The sequence below is a fragment of the Lithobates pipiens genome, unplaced genomic scaffold, assembly GCF_037356315.1.
Source record: "Lithobates pipiens isolate NorthernLeopardFrog02 unplaced genomic scaffold, aLitPip1_a1.2 Scaffold_18, whole genome shotgun sequence".
NCBI lineage: Eukaryota > Metazoa > Chordata > Amphibia > Anura > Ranidae > Lithobates > Lithobates pipiens.
In genome coordinates this window covers 38,749,727-38,765,415 of record NW_027507758.1, presented here as the reverse complement: position 1 = coordinate 38,765,415, position 15,689 = coordinate 38,749,727, and positions in this window count along the sequence as shown.

Sequence of the window (15,689 nt, the reverse complement as noted above, 5' to 3'; positions counted from 1 at the left end):
TGCTGATTTTCAAATTATGCAACAGTATTTTTTTCACACTATGAAAATCAAAGATGATTTGTTACTCATACCAGTATATCTGGGAGTAAAATGACTCTGTGGTTTTTATCCCAGTTGAGCTGTCACGCTGTTTGTTTTGCGCTAATTCAGAATTTGCAGAATAAATTAAATACAATACAGTATATAGTTAAAAAAAAAAAAAAAAAAAAAAATATATATATATATATATATATATATATATATATATATATATATATATATATATATATATATATATATATTGTGGCAGTGTGAGAACCTTCCTGTGAAAATGTATAACAAAGTGACACGGGGTTCGCCCACATGCAGAGTGCAGGAATCCAGATTGTCAGTTCTGAGTGGAGAAAGGTCAGGGCCGTCTTTAAGGAAGGGCAAAAGGGGAAGCTGCCCTGGGCCCTGTCATTGTTGCGGGGCCCGAAGCAGCTGCCTCATACTTCCCAACTATCCCAGTTTAAATTCCTTTGGCCCTTGAAGTTTTAGTCCCTTGCTTTGTCCTGATATCTCAGTGTGAAGTGCTGCTATTAATCCTGCCCAGCCCTGCCCTATTGTTGTGTACAGATGACTTACCTGCAGGCCCTGTGTTCACATGTAAATAACCGGCATTCATATGTAAATAGCTGCATTCGGCGGCATAGATATGTAAACAAATGCAACATTCATATGTATATCATGACCCCTGCAGCGAGGAGATGATGCGCTGTAACCTCTAGCAACCAATCAGTGAGCAGTATTACTGTACAATAATCTCTAGCAACCAATCAACAAGCAGAAATCATGTGCTGTAACATTTAGCAACTAATCAGTGAGCCATAATGTGTGATGTAACCTCTAGCAACCAAATGATACACTGTAACCTCTGGCAACCAATCACAATCGCTTCCTGATCTGATACAGTAAACTGCTTTTAAGTCTAGCTGCTATTTATTGTATGTCTCAGAGCAGGTGGAGAGCAAAACTGCATGGGAGGGGGGCAAGAAAACGTTTGCCCGGGGTCCAATCACTATTAAAGACGGCCCTGAGAAAGGTGGTTTTCCGTCTTAGTTAAGTCTCTTAGCCTTATGTTTCCATGTCTTATGCAATACAAACATAGGAACTCGGGTGCAAAAAATGGCAGCAGGTGTTCTGGACTGATGAGTTACAATGTGAAATATCTGGCTGTAGTAGGAGGCAGTTTGTTCACTGAAGGGCTGGGGAGCTGTACAATAATGCAGACAACAGTGAAACATGGTTCCTTGCAAGTTTGAGGCTGCATTTTTGCAGTGGAGTTGGAGATTTGGTCAGAATCAATGGTGTCCTTAATGCTGAAAACTACAGGCAGATATTTATCCATTGTACCATACCATCAGGGAGGTGTGATTGGCCCTAAATTTATTCTGCAGCAGGACAACGACTAAGAACTATCTTCAGTGTAAAGAAGAGCAAAGAGTCCTGGAAGTGATGGTTTGGCCCCCACAGAACCCTGATCTCAATATCATGGAGTCTGTCTGGGATGACATGAAGAGACAGAAGGATTTGAGGCAGCCTACATCCAGAGAAGATCTGTGGTTAGTTCTCCAAGATGTTTGGAACAACCTACCTGCCGAATTTCTTCAAAAAACTGCGTGTAACTGTAGCTAGGAGAAATTATGCTGGTTTGAAGGCAAAGGGTGGTCACACTAAATATTGATTTTATCTAGATTTCTCTTCTGTTCATTTACTTTCCATTTGTTTAACTGATAAAAATAAACTGATAACACTTCTATTTATGAAAGCATTTATATATACAGGTGTGTTAAATTTGTTATCGCTCTCACTCTCCCATACTGGTCACTGGAAGTTCAACATGGCACCTCATGGCAAAGAACGCTCTAAGGATCTGAAAAAAAGAACTGTTACTCTACGTAGATTGCCTAGACTATATGAAGATTGCCAAGACCCTGAAACTGAGCTGCAGCACGGTGGCCAGGACCATACAGTGGTTTACCAGGACAAGTTTCACTAAGATCAGGCCTTGCCATGGTCAACCAAAGAAGTTTAATGCACATGCTCAGCATCAAATCCAGAGGTTGTCTTTGGGATATAGATGTATAAGTGCTGCCAGCCTTGCTGTAGAGGTTGAAGGGGTGGGGGGTCAGCCTGTGAGTGCTCAGACCATATGCAGCACACTGCATCAAATTAGTCTGCATGGCTGTCGTCCCAGAAGGAAGCCTCTTCTAAAGATAATGCACTAGAAAGCCCGCAAACAGTTTGCTGAAGACAAGCAGACCAAGGACATGGATTACTGGAACTTGTCCTATGGTCTGAGACCAAGATAAACGTATTTAGTTCCGATGGAGTCAAGCGTGTGTGGCGGCAACCAGGTGAGGAGTACAAAGACAAATGTGTCTTGCCTACAGTCAAGCATGGTGGTGGGAGTGTCATTGTCTGGGGCTACATGAGTGCTGCCGGTACTGGGGAGCTACAGTTCATTGAGGGAACCGTGAATGCCAACATGTACCGTGACATACTGAAGCAGAGCATGATCCCCTCCCTTCGGAGACTTTGCTGCAGAGCAGTATTCCAACATAACGACCCCAAACACACCTCCAGGATGACCACTGCCTTGCTAAAGAAGCTGAGGGTAAAGGTGATGGACTGGCCAAGCATTTCTCCAGACCTAAACCCTATTGAGCATCTGTGGGGCATCCGCATATGGAAGGTGGCTCTGTGATGTTGTCATGGAGGAGTGGAAGAGGACTCCAGTGGCAATCTGTGAAGCTCTGGTGAACTCCATGCCCAAGAGGGATAAGTCAGTGCTGACTGGCCACACAAAATATTGACACTTTGGGTCCAATTTGGACATTTTCACTTAGGGGTGTACTCACTTTTGTTGCCAGCGGTTTAGACATGAATGGCTGTGTGTTGAGTTATTTTGAGGGGACAGCAAATTTACACTGTTATACAAGCTGTACACTCACTACTTGTACGCAGGTTTCCGTTACATCAGAGGGGGCGGGGTCACCCATACGTCATTGGGGAACCCCTGGCTTCCCTCACTAGCGTCAGAGGGGGCGGGTCAGGTGACGGGTGGCCCCGCCCTCCTAATATAAGAAACATCAGCGCTGGGATCCCCGCAGTGTCTCCTCAGTGGAGACAGAAGACGGATGCATGGATGGACTGCGCTGGACTGAAAATCACCCGTCGCTTGATCAGATCAGCCATCGCTGTACCCCGGAGAGATGATCATCCGTCGCTGGATAGCAAGAGTGGATTAGCACCGCTGGAATCTTTTTATTTATTTATTTATTTTTTTAATAAAGGAATTTTTCAAAAGTGTGTTTGTCTTATTTAACCATTTTTTACACTTTCTTTGTGAAACGGTAGGGGTACTTTTGTACCCCCTTACCACTTCAAACAGGGGGGGCGGGATCTGAGGGTTCCCTTGTTAAATGGGGCTTCCAGATTCTGATAAGCCCACAGACCCCCACAACCACCGGCCAGGGTTGTGGGGATGAGGCTCTTGTCCTTATCAACATGGAGACATGGTGCTTTGAGGGGTCACAGACCCCCAAAGCATCCTCCCAATGTTGAGGGCATGTGGCCTGGTATGGTTCAGGAGGGGGGGCGCTCTCTCGTCCCCACTTTTTTCCTGCAGGCCTGGGGCAGGACCCGGGTCCCCAAACAATTTTTAGGAGAGTAACTTGCATATTAGCCTTTAAAATTAGCACTTTAGAATTTGAACGTTCAAGTCCCATAGACTTTAATAGGGTTCTAAAGTTCACACGAAGTTTAGGTCTGTTCGCAGGTTCTGGTGCGAACTGAACAGGGGGGTGTTCGGCTCATCCTTAAACAGGACATAGAAACTTTACAATAAAACCTCGATAACATAGAGGGGGGGGGCAGGTACACAGCAGATTAAATGTCATATTGAATAATGTAAAGTGATGCACTAAGGGGCTAAAAATGTGCATGCAAATTACTGGTTAGGGGAAGAAACTCTGGGGGAATTGGCTGGAAAAGGATCTGGGGGTCCTAGTAACTGAAAGACTCATCAATAGCATGCAATGCCATCCTGCAATAAAGCATGCAATAAAAGGGTACACTCAATAGATACATTATAATTCTACCAATTCGTAAAACTCTGGTTTGGCCACATCTTGAGTATTCTGGGCACCAATCCTCAGGAAGGATGTGCTTAAACTGTAGAGAGTTCAGAGAAGGGAAACAAAGCTAAAAAAGGGGGCTGGGGGACCTAATTTCTGAGCAATGACTACAAACATTAAACTTTTCCCTCTGTAGAAGTGATGCTTAAGAGGGGATATGTTCGCAATATACCAATCTTTAAATGATGACTAAAGAAGACACATCGGCCCTTTACCATGTGATTAGCTGTGTCCAGTCACAGGTGGTCACATGTAAACAGACTTGCCGGTTATCGGCATTCCTTTCCTCAGACTTTCCCTCAGACACTCTCTGTTTGAGGAAAGGAGAGACGATAACTGGCAAGTTTGAGAGGGCACAGTGAGTACATTGTTTACACTGATAATCAGTGCCCCGATTATCAGTGCAGCCCCATCAGCACCCATCAGTGCCGCCTCATCAGTGCTCTGATTATCAGTGCAGCCCCATCAGTGCCACCTCATCAGTGGACAGGAGAGAATTAATAGGTAATCAAAGGCGAGCTAGGATGGTCACGGGTAATCAGAAGTAAAGCAAACACAGGGACAGGAAGCAGGTAGCTGAAGACCAGTCAGCGGTGTCTGTGAGCACCAGCCATCTTTTTAAGCCCAGAAGATGGCAGAAACTAGCCCAGGTGGCATACGCCTGCATGCACCAGCGCATGACGGTGCATGTTCGTTCTCCCATCCATTATGTGTTTGCGTGCGCGGGTGCAGCCATATTGGGTGATGGCTAACAAACCCAGTCTTTGGGCAAGTCTTCTCCAGCTTGTTCCTTGACAATGAGTTGCTTTGTGTTGCTTGCAAATGGTTGGCAGTTTCCAATGTTGATTTCCAGGCACCTAAGCATGGACAGAATGTAAGCATGGTGCCATGTAATTATCAAAGTACATCTTTTATATAGCTGTTTATCATTCATGGAGGGTTCAGCGGTGTCCGTGAGCACCAGGCATCCTTTTTAAGGCCAAAAGGCACCAGAATCTAGCCCAGGTGGCGTACGCCTGCATGCACCCCATCAGTGCCGCCTCATCAGTGCCCCAATTATCAGTGCGGCTCCATCACTGCCACCTCATCAGTGCCCATCAGTGCAGCTTTTCAGTGCCTACCAGTGCCCATCAGTGCAGCCTCATCAGTGCACATCGGTGCAGCCTCATCGGCGCACATCAGTGAAGAAGAAAAATTACTTATTTGCAAAATTTCATAATGCCGTGTACACACAAACGGAATTTTGGCCGGAAAAAACTCTGATGGTTTTCCCGATGGAATTCCAATGGGATTTTGCTGTCTTGCATACACACAGTCACACAAAATTCTGACCATGAAGAACGCGGTGACGTACAACACATACGACAGGACTAGAAAAAGGAAGTTCAATACCCAGTAGCCAATAGCTTCCATCTTGTAGTTATATCTGAGCATGCGTGAGTTTTTGAGTGTTGGAATTGCATACACACGATTGGAATTTCTGATAGAAAGTTTTTCGGTCGGGAAAATTGAGAACATGCTTTCAAATTTTTGCTGGCGGGAATTTGGCCAGCTAAATTCCATACACATGGTCGCATTTTCCGATAAAAAGCTCTCATTTCCACAATTCCGATCGTGTGTACGCGGCATAAATGAAACTAAGAATAATGTTTTTTTTTTTACATTTTCTGCCTTTTTTGTTTGTCTAGCAAGAAATAAAAACCCATTCTTAGTCCGTCGAACTAGCATACTGACGACCGTACTGTCCGCTGAAACCAAAGTACGACGGACAGAATTTCGAAAAAACCGAAATACTTAGTACGCCAGACTGCACACTGAAAAAGTCCGCTGAAGCCCACACACGAGCGGATTGTCCGCTGAAATGTGTTTCGACGGACTAAGTACGCCATACAGTCCGCTCGTGTGTACGCGGCAAAACAGTTCGATCATGTGTACGCGGCATAACACACAATTAGTTACTTTAGTCATTTTGAAATGATTACCGTATATACTCGAGTATAGGCCGACCCGAATATAAGCCGAGGCCCCCAATTTACCCCAAAAAAACTGGGAAACTTATTGACTCGTGTATAAGCCGAGGGTGAGACATGCCTGTCCATCCCTGTGTGTCCGTCCATCCCTGTGTGTGTGTCCATCCATCCCTGTGTGTGTGTCCATCCATCCATCCCTGTGTGTGTGTGTCCATCCATCCATCCCTGTGTGTGTGTGTCCATCCATCCATCCCTGTGTGTGTGTCCATCCATCCATCCCTGTGTGTGTGTGTCCATCCATCCATCCCTGTGTGTGTGTCCATCCATCCATCCCTGTGTGTGTGTCCATCCATCCATCCCTGTGTGTGTGTCCATCCATCCATCCCTGTGTGTGTGTGTCCATCCATCCATCCCTGTGTGTGTGTGTCCATCCATCCATCCCTGTGTGTGTGTGTCCATCCATCCATCCCTGTGTGTGTGTCCATCCATCCATCCCTGTGTGTGTGTCCATCCATCCATCCCTGTGTGTGTGTCCATCCATCCATCCCTGTGTGTGTCCATCCATCCCTCCCTGTGTGTGTCCATCCATCCCTGTGTGTGTCCATCCATCCCTGTGTGTGTGTCCATCCATCCCTGTGTGTGTGTCCGTGCAGCCTTGTGTGTCCAGCCTACCTGTGTCCCGAGCCTCCGTCCCGAGCCTCCGTCCCGTGCCTCCGTCGTCCCGTGCCTCCGTCCCGTGCCTCCTCCGTCCCGTGCCTCCTCCGTCCCGTGCCTCCGTCGTCCCGTGCCTCCGTCGTCCCGTGCCGAGCCTCCGTCCTTCTGCCATGCTTCGTCGGCGTCTCGGCGGCCATTCCTCTGTTCAAAAGCCGCGCCTCCGTCTGTGATAGGCGGAACACTCAATTTCCCAGCAGTCTGTGGTCCGCCTATCACGGACATCCTCTCATCCTCGTCCGTAGTATGAGGATGAGCGGATGTCCGTGATAGGCGGACCACTGACTGCTGGGAAATTGAGTGTTCCGCCTATCACAGACGGAGGCGCGGCTTTTGAATACTAGAATGTCCGCCGTCTGTCTGCACGACACGCTGATCGGGCAGGCAGACGGCGATGACTCGAGTATAAGCCAAGGGGGGCACTTTCAGCCTCAAAAAAGAGGCTGAAAATCTCGGCTTATACTCGAGTATATACGGTAACTAACAGAATTGTGCATTTGTAATAAAAATCAATCCGGACCACGCTTAGAAATGTCTGTTTTTGCCATTGATGTTTTTGCATTGCAGAAGCAAGTTAATTTTGAAAAATATTTAATGTTTTCAGAATTCAATGTTTTTATGCCTTCTTAGATGGCACATAAGTGACAGATGTCATGTTCTTTGGTATGTCTTGTATATCAGTCTGATGGATTAGCCAACAAAATTGATTCTTGATTAGAGCGAAATATTGCCTGAACTATCTCAGTTTGGAAATCCTCTGGAATAATGAAATGGATATACACTATGGGTATGTGTGATACAAAATACCCGGTGATGAGAATGTATTACTTTGCCTGGAGATCCCTCCATGCACCTGAATAATTTATTGTCATTCTTACAGCTCCTTTGAGGGGCTAAAAAACAACAACTTAGTATAGTTTTTCCTTTTATTTCTCTTAAAAGCCGGAGATAGGTGACCCCCTTGATGCTACCTGATCACCATGAAGCTATAGAAGTAGACAACAAGACACATCTACAGCAACAAATCTATAGCATTATTGGCAAACTGCCAGCTGCTCACAAACAGTTTGCCAATAATGCTGTAGATTTGGTGGTATTAAATACATTAAACAGGATGCTGTCGTTTTTTGCGATGTTAAGGTTCACTAGAATTCCTCCATGAACGGTAAACAGCTATATAAAAGATGTACTTTGATAATTACATGGCACCATGTTCAAATTCTGTCCATGTGTAGGTGCCTGGAAATCAACATTGGAAACTGCCAACTATTTGCAAGCAACACGATGCAACTCATTGTCAGGGAACAAGCCGGAGAAGACTTGCCCAAAGACGGTCTACGTAACTGGGTGGCCCCGCCCCCCTCTAACGCCATGGGGAAGTCCCTGTGTGTCAGAGGGGGGTGGGGTCACCCAGGGAGGTCACAGTGTGGCCCCACCCTCAGTTGCAAAAGAACTGTCACCTGCGAGGACTCGTCATATTGCAAGTACCTCCCATGGAGTTGAGACGGTCGCGGCTTTGTTTTTTTTTTTTTCTTTTTCAGGCTGTTAGCGGAGCGAGAGAAGAAGATGAATGGACTTCGTGGGACATTTTTTTTTTTTTAATAAAGGACTTGTCCCAAGTTGTGTCTAGTCTTTTGTACCATTTTTACACTTTTTTTGTGAAAAGGTTGGGATACATTTGTACCCCGTTACCATTTCACACAGGGATCTGAGGGTCCCCTTGTTAAAGGGGGCTTCCAGATTCCGATAAGCCCACTGCCCACAGACCCCCACTGCCCACAGGGCAACGGTTGTGGGAGTGAGGCCCTTGTCCCCATCAACATGGGGACAATGTGCTTTGGGGGGCTAAATGTTGAAGGCATGTGGCCTGGTATGGTTCGGGGGGGGGGGGGCGCTCTCTCGTCCCCCCTCTTTTCTTGCAGCCTGCCAGGTTGCATGTCTGGATAAGGGTCTAGTATGGATTTTGAGGGGGACCCCCACGCCATTTTTTTTTCAATTTTGGTGCAGGGTATAATATCCATAATATAATATACCAGACCTGAAAGGCCTGGTATGGCATTTGGGGGGGACACCACGCATTTTTTTATTTTAAATTTTGGTTCGGGGTTCCCCAAAGGGGTTGGTAATGGACTGGGGGAATCCCATGCCATTTTTTTCAATGACTTTTATCTGTATTGCTGGGCCAGACAATTTATTATAGCCGTGAGTACTTTTAAATTACCTTTTTTACTTTAGAAATGTAATTTTGTGCATGGACTGTTCTAAACACAGGAAAAAATTGCCTCTTTACACGCATACTATAGACACCCCCCAGGTACGAAATTTAAAGGAATATTTCACTTTTATTGTTTCACTTTAAGCATTATTAAAATCACTGCTCCGAAAAAACTGCAGTTTTTAAAACTTTTTTTTTCATTGATACATGTCCCCTGGGGCAGGACCCGGGTCCCCAAACACTTTTTATGCCAATACTATGCATATAAGCCTTTAAAATTAGCACTTTTAGTTAGGTACACTGCGCAAAACTTCATTGTTTTCAGCCCATCTGGTGTTTCTTAGCTCCCTCTGGCTTCCCTTAGCTGTTCTTTCTCCTCTCTACTGTGTCTCTTCACCCCACTTTTCCCTTTTCTTTGAATTTTATCAGCATCTTAGCGACTTAGCCTCTTGATTGATCCAGAGGATAATGGTAATTTTTATACTGATCGGTTCGGAAGATTTCATGGCCTTTCCTCGGAAGAGCTCACTCCAGTTACACAAGTTCACAGGACCCTGGGACCTCTCCGGTTTCATTTTGGGAGCGGGGGGGATTTGGGGGACCTGGGATGAGCCTGCCTAGCACAGCAAATTCCCGTAAGGGGTGCTGGGTTGGTCCCCTGGGGCCTCTGGTCCTCCTCACCAATTTGACGCCCGGGAATCCTGTAGCCATGCAGCGTTTTTTTTTCCCGTTTTGTTATTTTTCTCATTTAAGATGATCTTAGGCCCCCAAAGGTCCAGGGTTTGTTCTATTTTCAAGAAGTATTTGTCTCACTGAAGGCCGATCAGTATTTGATGTCTATCTTGAGATAATGTATGTACTTCTTATATGTTTGTATACTTTTGAAACTCAAATAAATACTTTGAAATTAAAATGAGCACTTTTGATTATTCATGTTCGTGTTCCATAGACTTTAACGGTGTTCGTATGTTCTGGCAAATTTTTTGCCTGTTCGGTATGTTCTGGTGCGAACGGAACCGGGGGGTGTTCGGCCCATCCCTATAAAGGAGCTTTTCAGTCACTAGTCTATAAGGCTAAAAAGACATGATCCTGCGCCAAAGATGCTCCTCTATGGCAGCGGTCCCCAACATTTTGAAATCAGGGACTGCTTTAATAGCAGCCAATTTTTCCAGGGATTGGGGGAGATGTATATCATAAAGAGGGTTTAGAGCTGTGCCACAGTGTCTTCAGTACCCCTTCACATCACAGCCCCTCCTTTACATTACATTAACCCTGTACAATGCAGTGCCCTTTAAATTAATGTAACAGGGACTGCACTGTAAAAGGGCACTTGATATAAAGGGGACTGCACTGTAAAAGAGCCCTATGATATAAAGGGGACTGCACTGCACAGGGGCACAGGGCCCCTTCACATTACAGTGCCCCTAGCAATCACAGTCCCCAATCACAGTGCCTCTTGCAGTCATGCCTCCCTCCCCTTTCCTGTCTAACAACACAGCAACCCCTCTATATCTCTGCCTCCCCTACCTTTTGCAGGGCAGAGGCAGTTATCAGCCTGTGTGTCCTCTCCTGCATCTCCCGTCCAGCCATCAATGTCATCCTATCAGCAGTGCAGGGGGCGGGAGGAACTGTAGATCTCAACGGAGGGCGGGAGCTGCCCAACTTATTATGTTAACAAGCAGATGATTACCCGCTTGTTAATATGAAAATACTCCCTCTCTTTGTGCAAATCTCCAGCTACTCCCACCCCCTGCTCTGCTGATAGGATTACATTGATGGCCAAGCGGGAGATGCGGGAGAGGACACACAGGCTGATTGGCACGTCTGCACAGCAGGTGGTGAGTGGTGACCGCGGTCTGTGATAGTCCTATCCGGACTGCAATCGCTGCTCACCTCCTGACGTGTCGCCTGGTCATCAACAGGCCATGGACTGGTAGCGGTCAACAGCCCGGGGGTTGGGGACCCCTGCTCTTTGGCACATGACTCACAAAACACTTTGCACCTGTGTGAATTGGGGCGTAAAGCAGTAATAAACCCAATAGCAAACATTTATTATATTTCAACATACCAATTCTTAGATGTGATTGCTGCATGACCCAAGATCATCTCACGGAGCTGAAGAACGGGGAGATGCTAATGTAAACAAGCATCTCCCCGTTCTGCCTAGTGACACTGTCACTGATCATAGCTCCCTGTGATCGGGAGCTATGATCTGTGTCAGTGTCACAAGTGTCACTTGTAACCACGCCCCCTAACAGTTATAATCACTCCCTAGGACACATTTAACCCCTCTCTTGCCCCCTAGTGGTTAACCCCTTCACTGCCAGTGTCATTTTTACAATAATCAGTGCAATTTTATAGTACTAATATGGTCCCAAAAATGTGTCAAAATTGACTGATGTGTCCGCCATAATGTCGCAGTCACGATAAAAATCGCAGATCGCCGCCATTACTAGTAAAAAAAAAATATTAATAAAAGTGCCAAAAAACGATCCCCTATTTTGTAGACACTATAACTTTTGCGCAAACCAATCAATAAACGCTTACTGCAATTTTTTTTTAACCAAAAATATGTAGAAGAATACGTAATGGCCTAAACTGAGGAAAAAAAAAATTTTTTAGATATTTTTTGGGGATATTTATTTTAGCAAAAAGTAAAAAATAATGCATTTTATTTTCAAAATTGCCGCTCTATTTTTGTTTATAGCGCAAAAAATAAAAACCGCAGAGTTGATCAAATACCACCAAAATAAAGCTCTATCTGTGGGAAAAAAAGGACGTCAATTTTGTTAGGGAGCCACGTCGCATGACCGCGCAATTGTCAGTTAAAGCGACGCAGTGCCGAATCGCAAAAAGTGCTCTGGTCTTTAGCCAGCAAAATGGTCCGGGGGCTTAAGTGGTTAAGATTTGTTTTACCCTTAGGCATGAAGGGGTTAATTATGTTACTGGTGGACTACAATCCCTACACTGTCCATATTGTTGAGGAACAGCTAGCATAGTGTGAAGTAATAGAATTGTGAAAATGACATTTAATACCTCCACAGCACAGCAAGGTCACCAAGCCTTTTGCATGATAATCAGGCAATCCAGTCTGGTATATAAACTAAATTTCGTTTTTGGAGTTGACATTCTTCATAAACACTTGATTGTTCGACAATTGTGAAGATGATGTTTGGGGAACGTTCTCTTATTGAATTGTTTTTAGTTGATTATGGATTTACAAAAAAAAAAAAACAATTCAATAACAACATAACAATAATAGCGCTCATGCATTAGTTATCAAGAAGAACATTTAGAAATTATTATGCAAATCTTGTTTTCTTAAATGCAAGTGGTAATCAAAACCTTTGTAAACCATTTTACATGATTTTGAAGTGGACTTTTAAAAAAGTATGATAATATTAAATGCAAAACAGGATACTAATGAACCGCAGACAGTTGGAAAACTTTTTTTTCATCTCCCTTATTAATGTAACAAATCAGATAAAAGGGATTTTTAAAGAGTAGGTTTGCAGATGATGGACTTTATAGGCATAACACAAATATCAAATATTAAGCTATAGTGTAGCGCTAAAAAAAGAAAAGTGACCTTGTATGTAACCACACATTGATCTCACAATATTATATAAATATCAAACCAGGATTATATAACATTCATTTGAAAATAATATTCATCCGAATACACCTTACGTGCACAATTTTTAAATGTGAAAAAATAAAATAAAAAATAAAAAACATAAAATGATACAAAAAAAAAGTCCAAAAAGAAATACACAAAAGTCTCTTATAGATATAGATCCAATCCACACGTGAAGAAAAAATCACCGTCCACCTTCTTTATATGAAGACAGCATGCAAACACCACGTGGTATTTCCATCACCTATTATAATATAGGCTTACCAGACTTATTAGATCCAAGCGAATATATATTCGAAGGATCATACAGGCTTTATGCACTCATATGCAGATCTCTCAGAAGTAAACTCTCCAGGGAACTTTCAGATCAGACTATTCCATTCCAGTACTCAAATAATGAAAAGATCTTCAGCCATATAATCCAGCTCACATTGTAGAACTCATACAGAAAGGAAATGAGGGCCACAATAGTGTAATTCCGTTTTAAAAGAAAATTTAATAAAACAAGTAATGAACTTACATGTATGCAATGAATCAAGCGCTTATTTCATAAAAAACACAGCTGCAGTAGGAGTCCCGACGCGTTTCGTCCTCAAAAGACGTCATCACATGACTCCTACTGCAGCTGTGTTTTTTATGAAATAAGCGCTCAGCTCTACATGTTACGCATATTCAACAGACGCTTCTTCAGGAGCTTATGGTGTATTCTAGGAATAGAATAGAATAGAAATTGCAATTGAGTTTCTAACATTTGTTTAGAAACTCAATTGCAAACAAAACAGTGTTTTCCGCTTTGTTTCACATCAGCGTGAAGACTAGGCCACCAGAATTGTTGAGAAATAGCCCAAATGAGTCGATTCTTCCTTGGGTGGCCTGCTGCCCTGGGAGAATGTTAAGTCTGGAGCAAAGCAGTGCGGATCTCAGGGACAAAGCAACAGTCACCAGGTTTCTCAGGAGGAGAATGGATCTGAGCAGCAAGAATTCTGTCACCCAAAGGTGAAGTGAGACTAGTACGAACAGTGACCAGAATACGGTCGGGAGGTATCACAGGAACAGGAACCTACTGCATCTTGGAAGCAGAGGAAAACTGGAATGTAATGTAATTGAAGCTTGACAGAAAAAGAGCCAGTTGTGCCCTTCTGGGAGATAGGTGTTTTATCTCAGACGAGAATTTGAAATTCTTATGCTCAGTCAAAATAAAGACTGGCACAGTGGTACCTTTGAGGAGATGTCTCCATTCTTTCAGAGCTAAAATGATAGCTAACAGTTGTCTGTCCCCAATTTCGTAATTGCACTCTGCAGGAGACAATTTCTTCTGTAGCCACAAGGATGCATAGCGCTCTCAGAGATTTGATGTTGAGACAGAAGGGTGCCTACTCCAGTCTCAGATGCACCAACCTCAAGAATGAAGGGTAATGTAGTATCAAGATGTACCAGCACATGAGCTGAAACAAAGGCAGCCTTGAGAGATTCAAAAGCTTTAATGGAATCCAGAGACCAATTCTCTGTGTTACTGTCATTTCTGGTCATATCAGTCAGACGTTTACCAAGGAAGAGAAGTTCCGAATAAATTTCCGATAATAATTGGCAAAGCCAAGAATTTTAACCTGTTCACGATGGAACTCGAACTTCTCCAACTTACAATGCAGGTTATTATCTCTCAGCCTTTGTAGCACATGGGAGACATCTGTGTGGTAGCTCTCTAGGGAATTAGAATGTATGAGGATATTGTCAAGATAAACCACCAAACATTGCTGCAACATATCTCGGAGGACATCATTGATGAATTCCTGAAAAACTGCAGGATCCTTGCAAAGACCAAATGGCATTACAAGGTATTCGAAATGTCCTGTCCTGGTATTAAATGGAGTTTTCCATTTGTCATCCTCCTTGATCCTCACGAGATTGTATGCCCCGCTCAGATCGACCTATGTGAAAACCGTTGCTGTACTTAATTCCGTAATCAACAGAAATGGATATGCATTCTTAATCGTGAAGCGACTGAGACCCCTGTAATAGATACAAGGTCTCAGTTCACCAATCTTCTTTTTCACAAAGAAGAAGCCAGCACCAGCAGGAGATGGGGATTTGCGGATGAACCCTCAAGAAATTGCGTCGGCAACATACTCCTCCATGGCTTTATCTGCATTACTCTTCTCGCAAGGAGGAGAGTGAAGAGGTACACAAGACCTTAGCCACTTTCTGAAAATATGTTTTACAGCATTGTGGCAACCAGGAAAGAACCTGAGCACGAAGCCAATCAAAAGAAGGGTTGTGCCTCTGTAACCAAGGATAACCAATAATCACTGGGAAATGAGGTGTGGAAATGACTTGGAATTGTATTATCTCATGGTGAAGAGCCCTTACAGCCATGGTCAATGGAGCAGTCTCATGAGTCACATGGGCAGGCTGCAGAGGTCTCCCATCAATAGCCTCGATGGCGAGTGGAGTGGCACGAAGCTGTAGTGGAATCAAGTGCTTAGACACAAAGGCACTGTATATGAACAGGCCTGCAGCCCCAGGGTCGATTAGAGCCTGTATCTCGATGGACGTCTCCAAGAAAGGATAACCGGAACTAAAGGCTTTTCCTTCAGGATAACTGGGGATGTAACAACGCCACCTAAGGTCTGTCCCCTACAGGACCTCAGGTGCAATGTGTTTCCCATATGGGTAAGACAAAACTAGGACCTGCCTGGCCACAATAAAGGCACAATCTCTCCCTCCTCCTAAAAGCCCTCTCATCTGCAGAGAGACATGTGAAGCCCAACTGCATGGGTGCTACTTCACTGGCAGACTCGGTACCAGGAGGCATAGGAGGTGAGGGAGGCAAGGGTGGGACTGCAAAGCTTGGAGCCAAATGTACAGGAGGCTTCTGCAAGCACTCTCTCAGAGTCTGGATTTAATGAGAATGCCAAACGTGATCAACCTCTCCAGATCCTTAAGAATATCTCAGGCTGCTATTTCATCTTTAATGTTATCCGAGAGACCATGAGAAA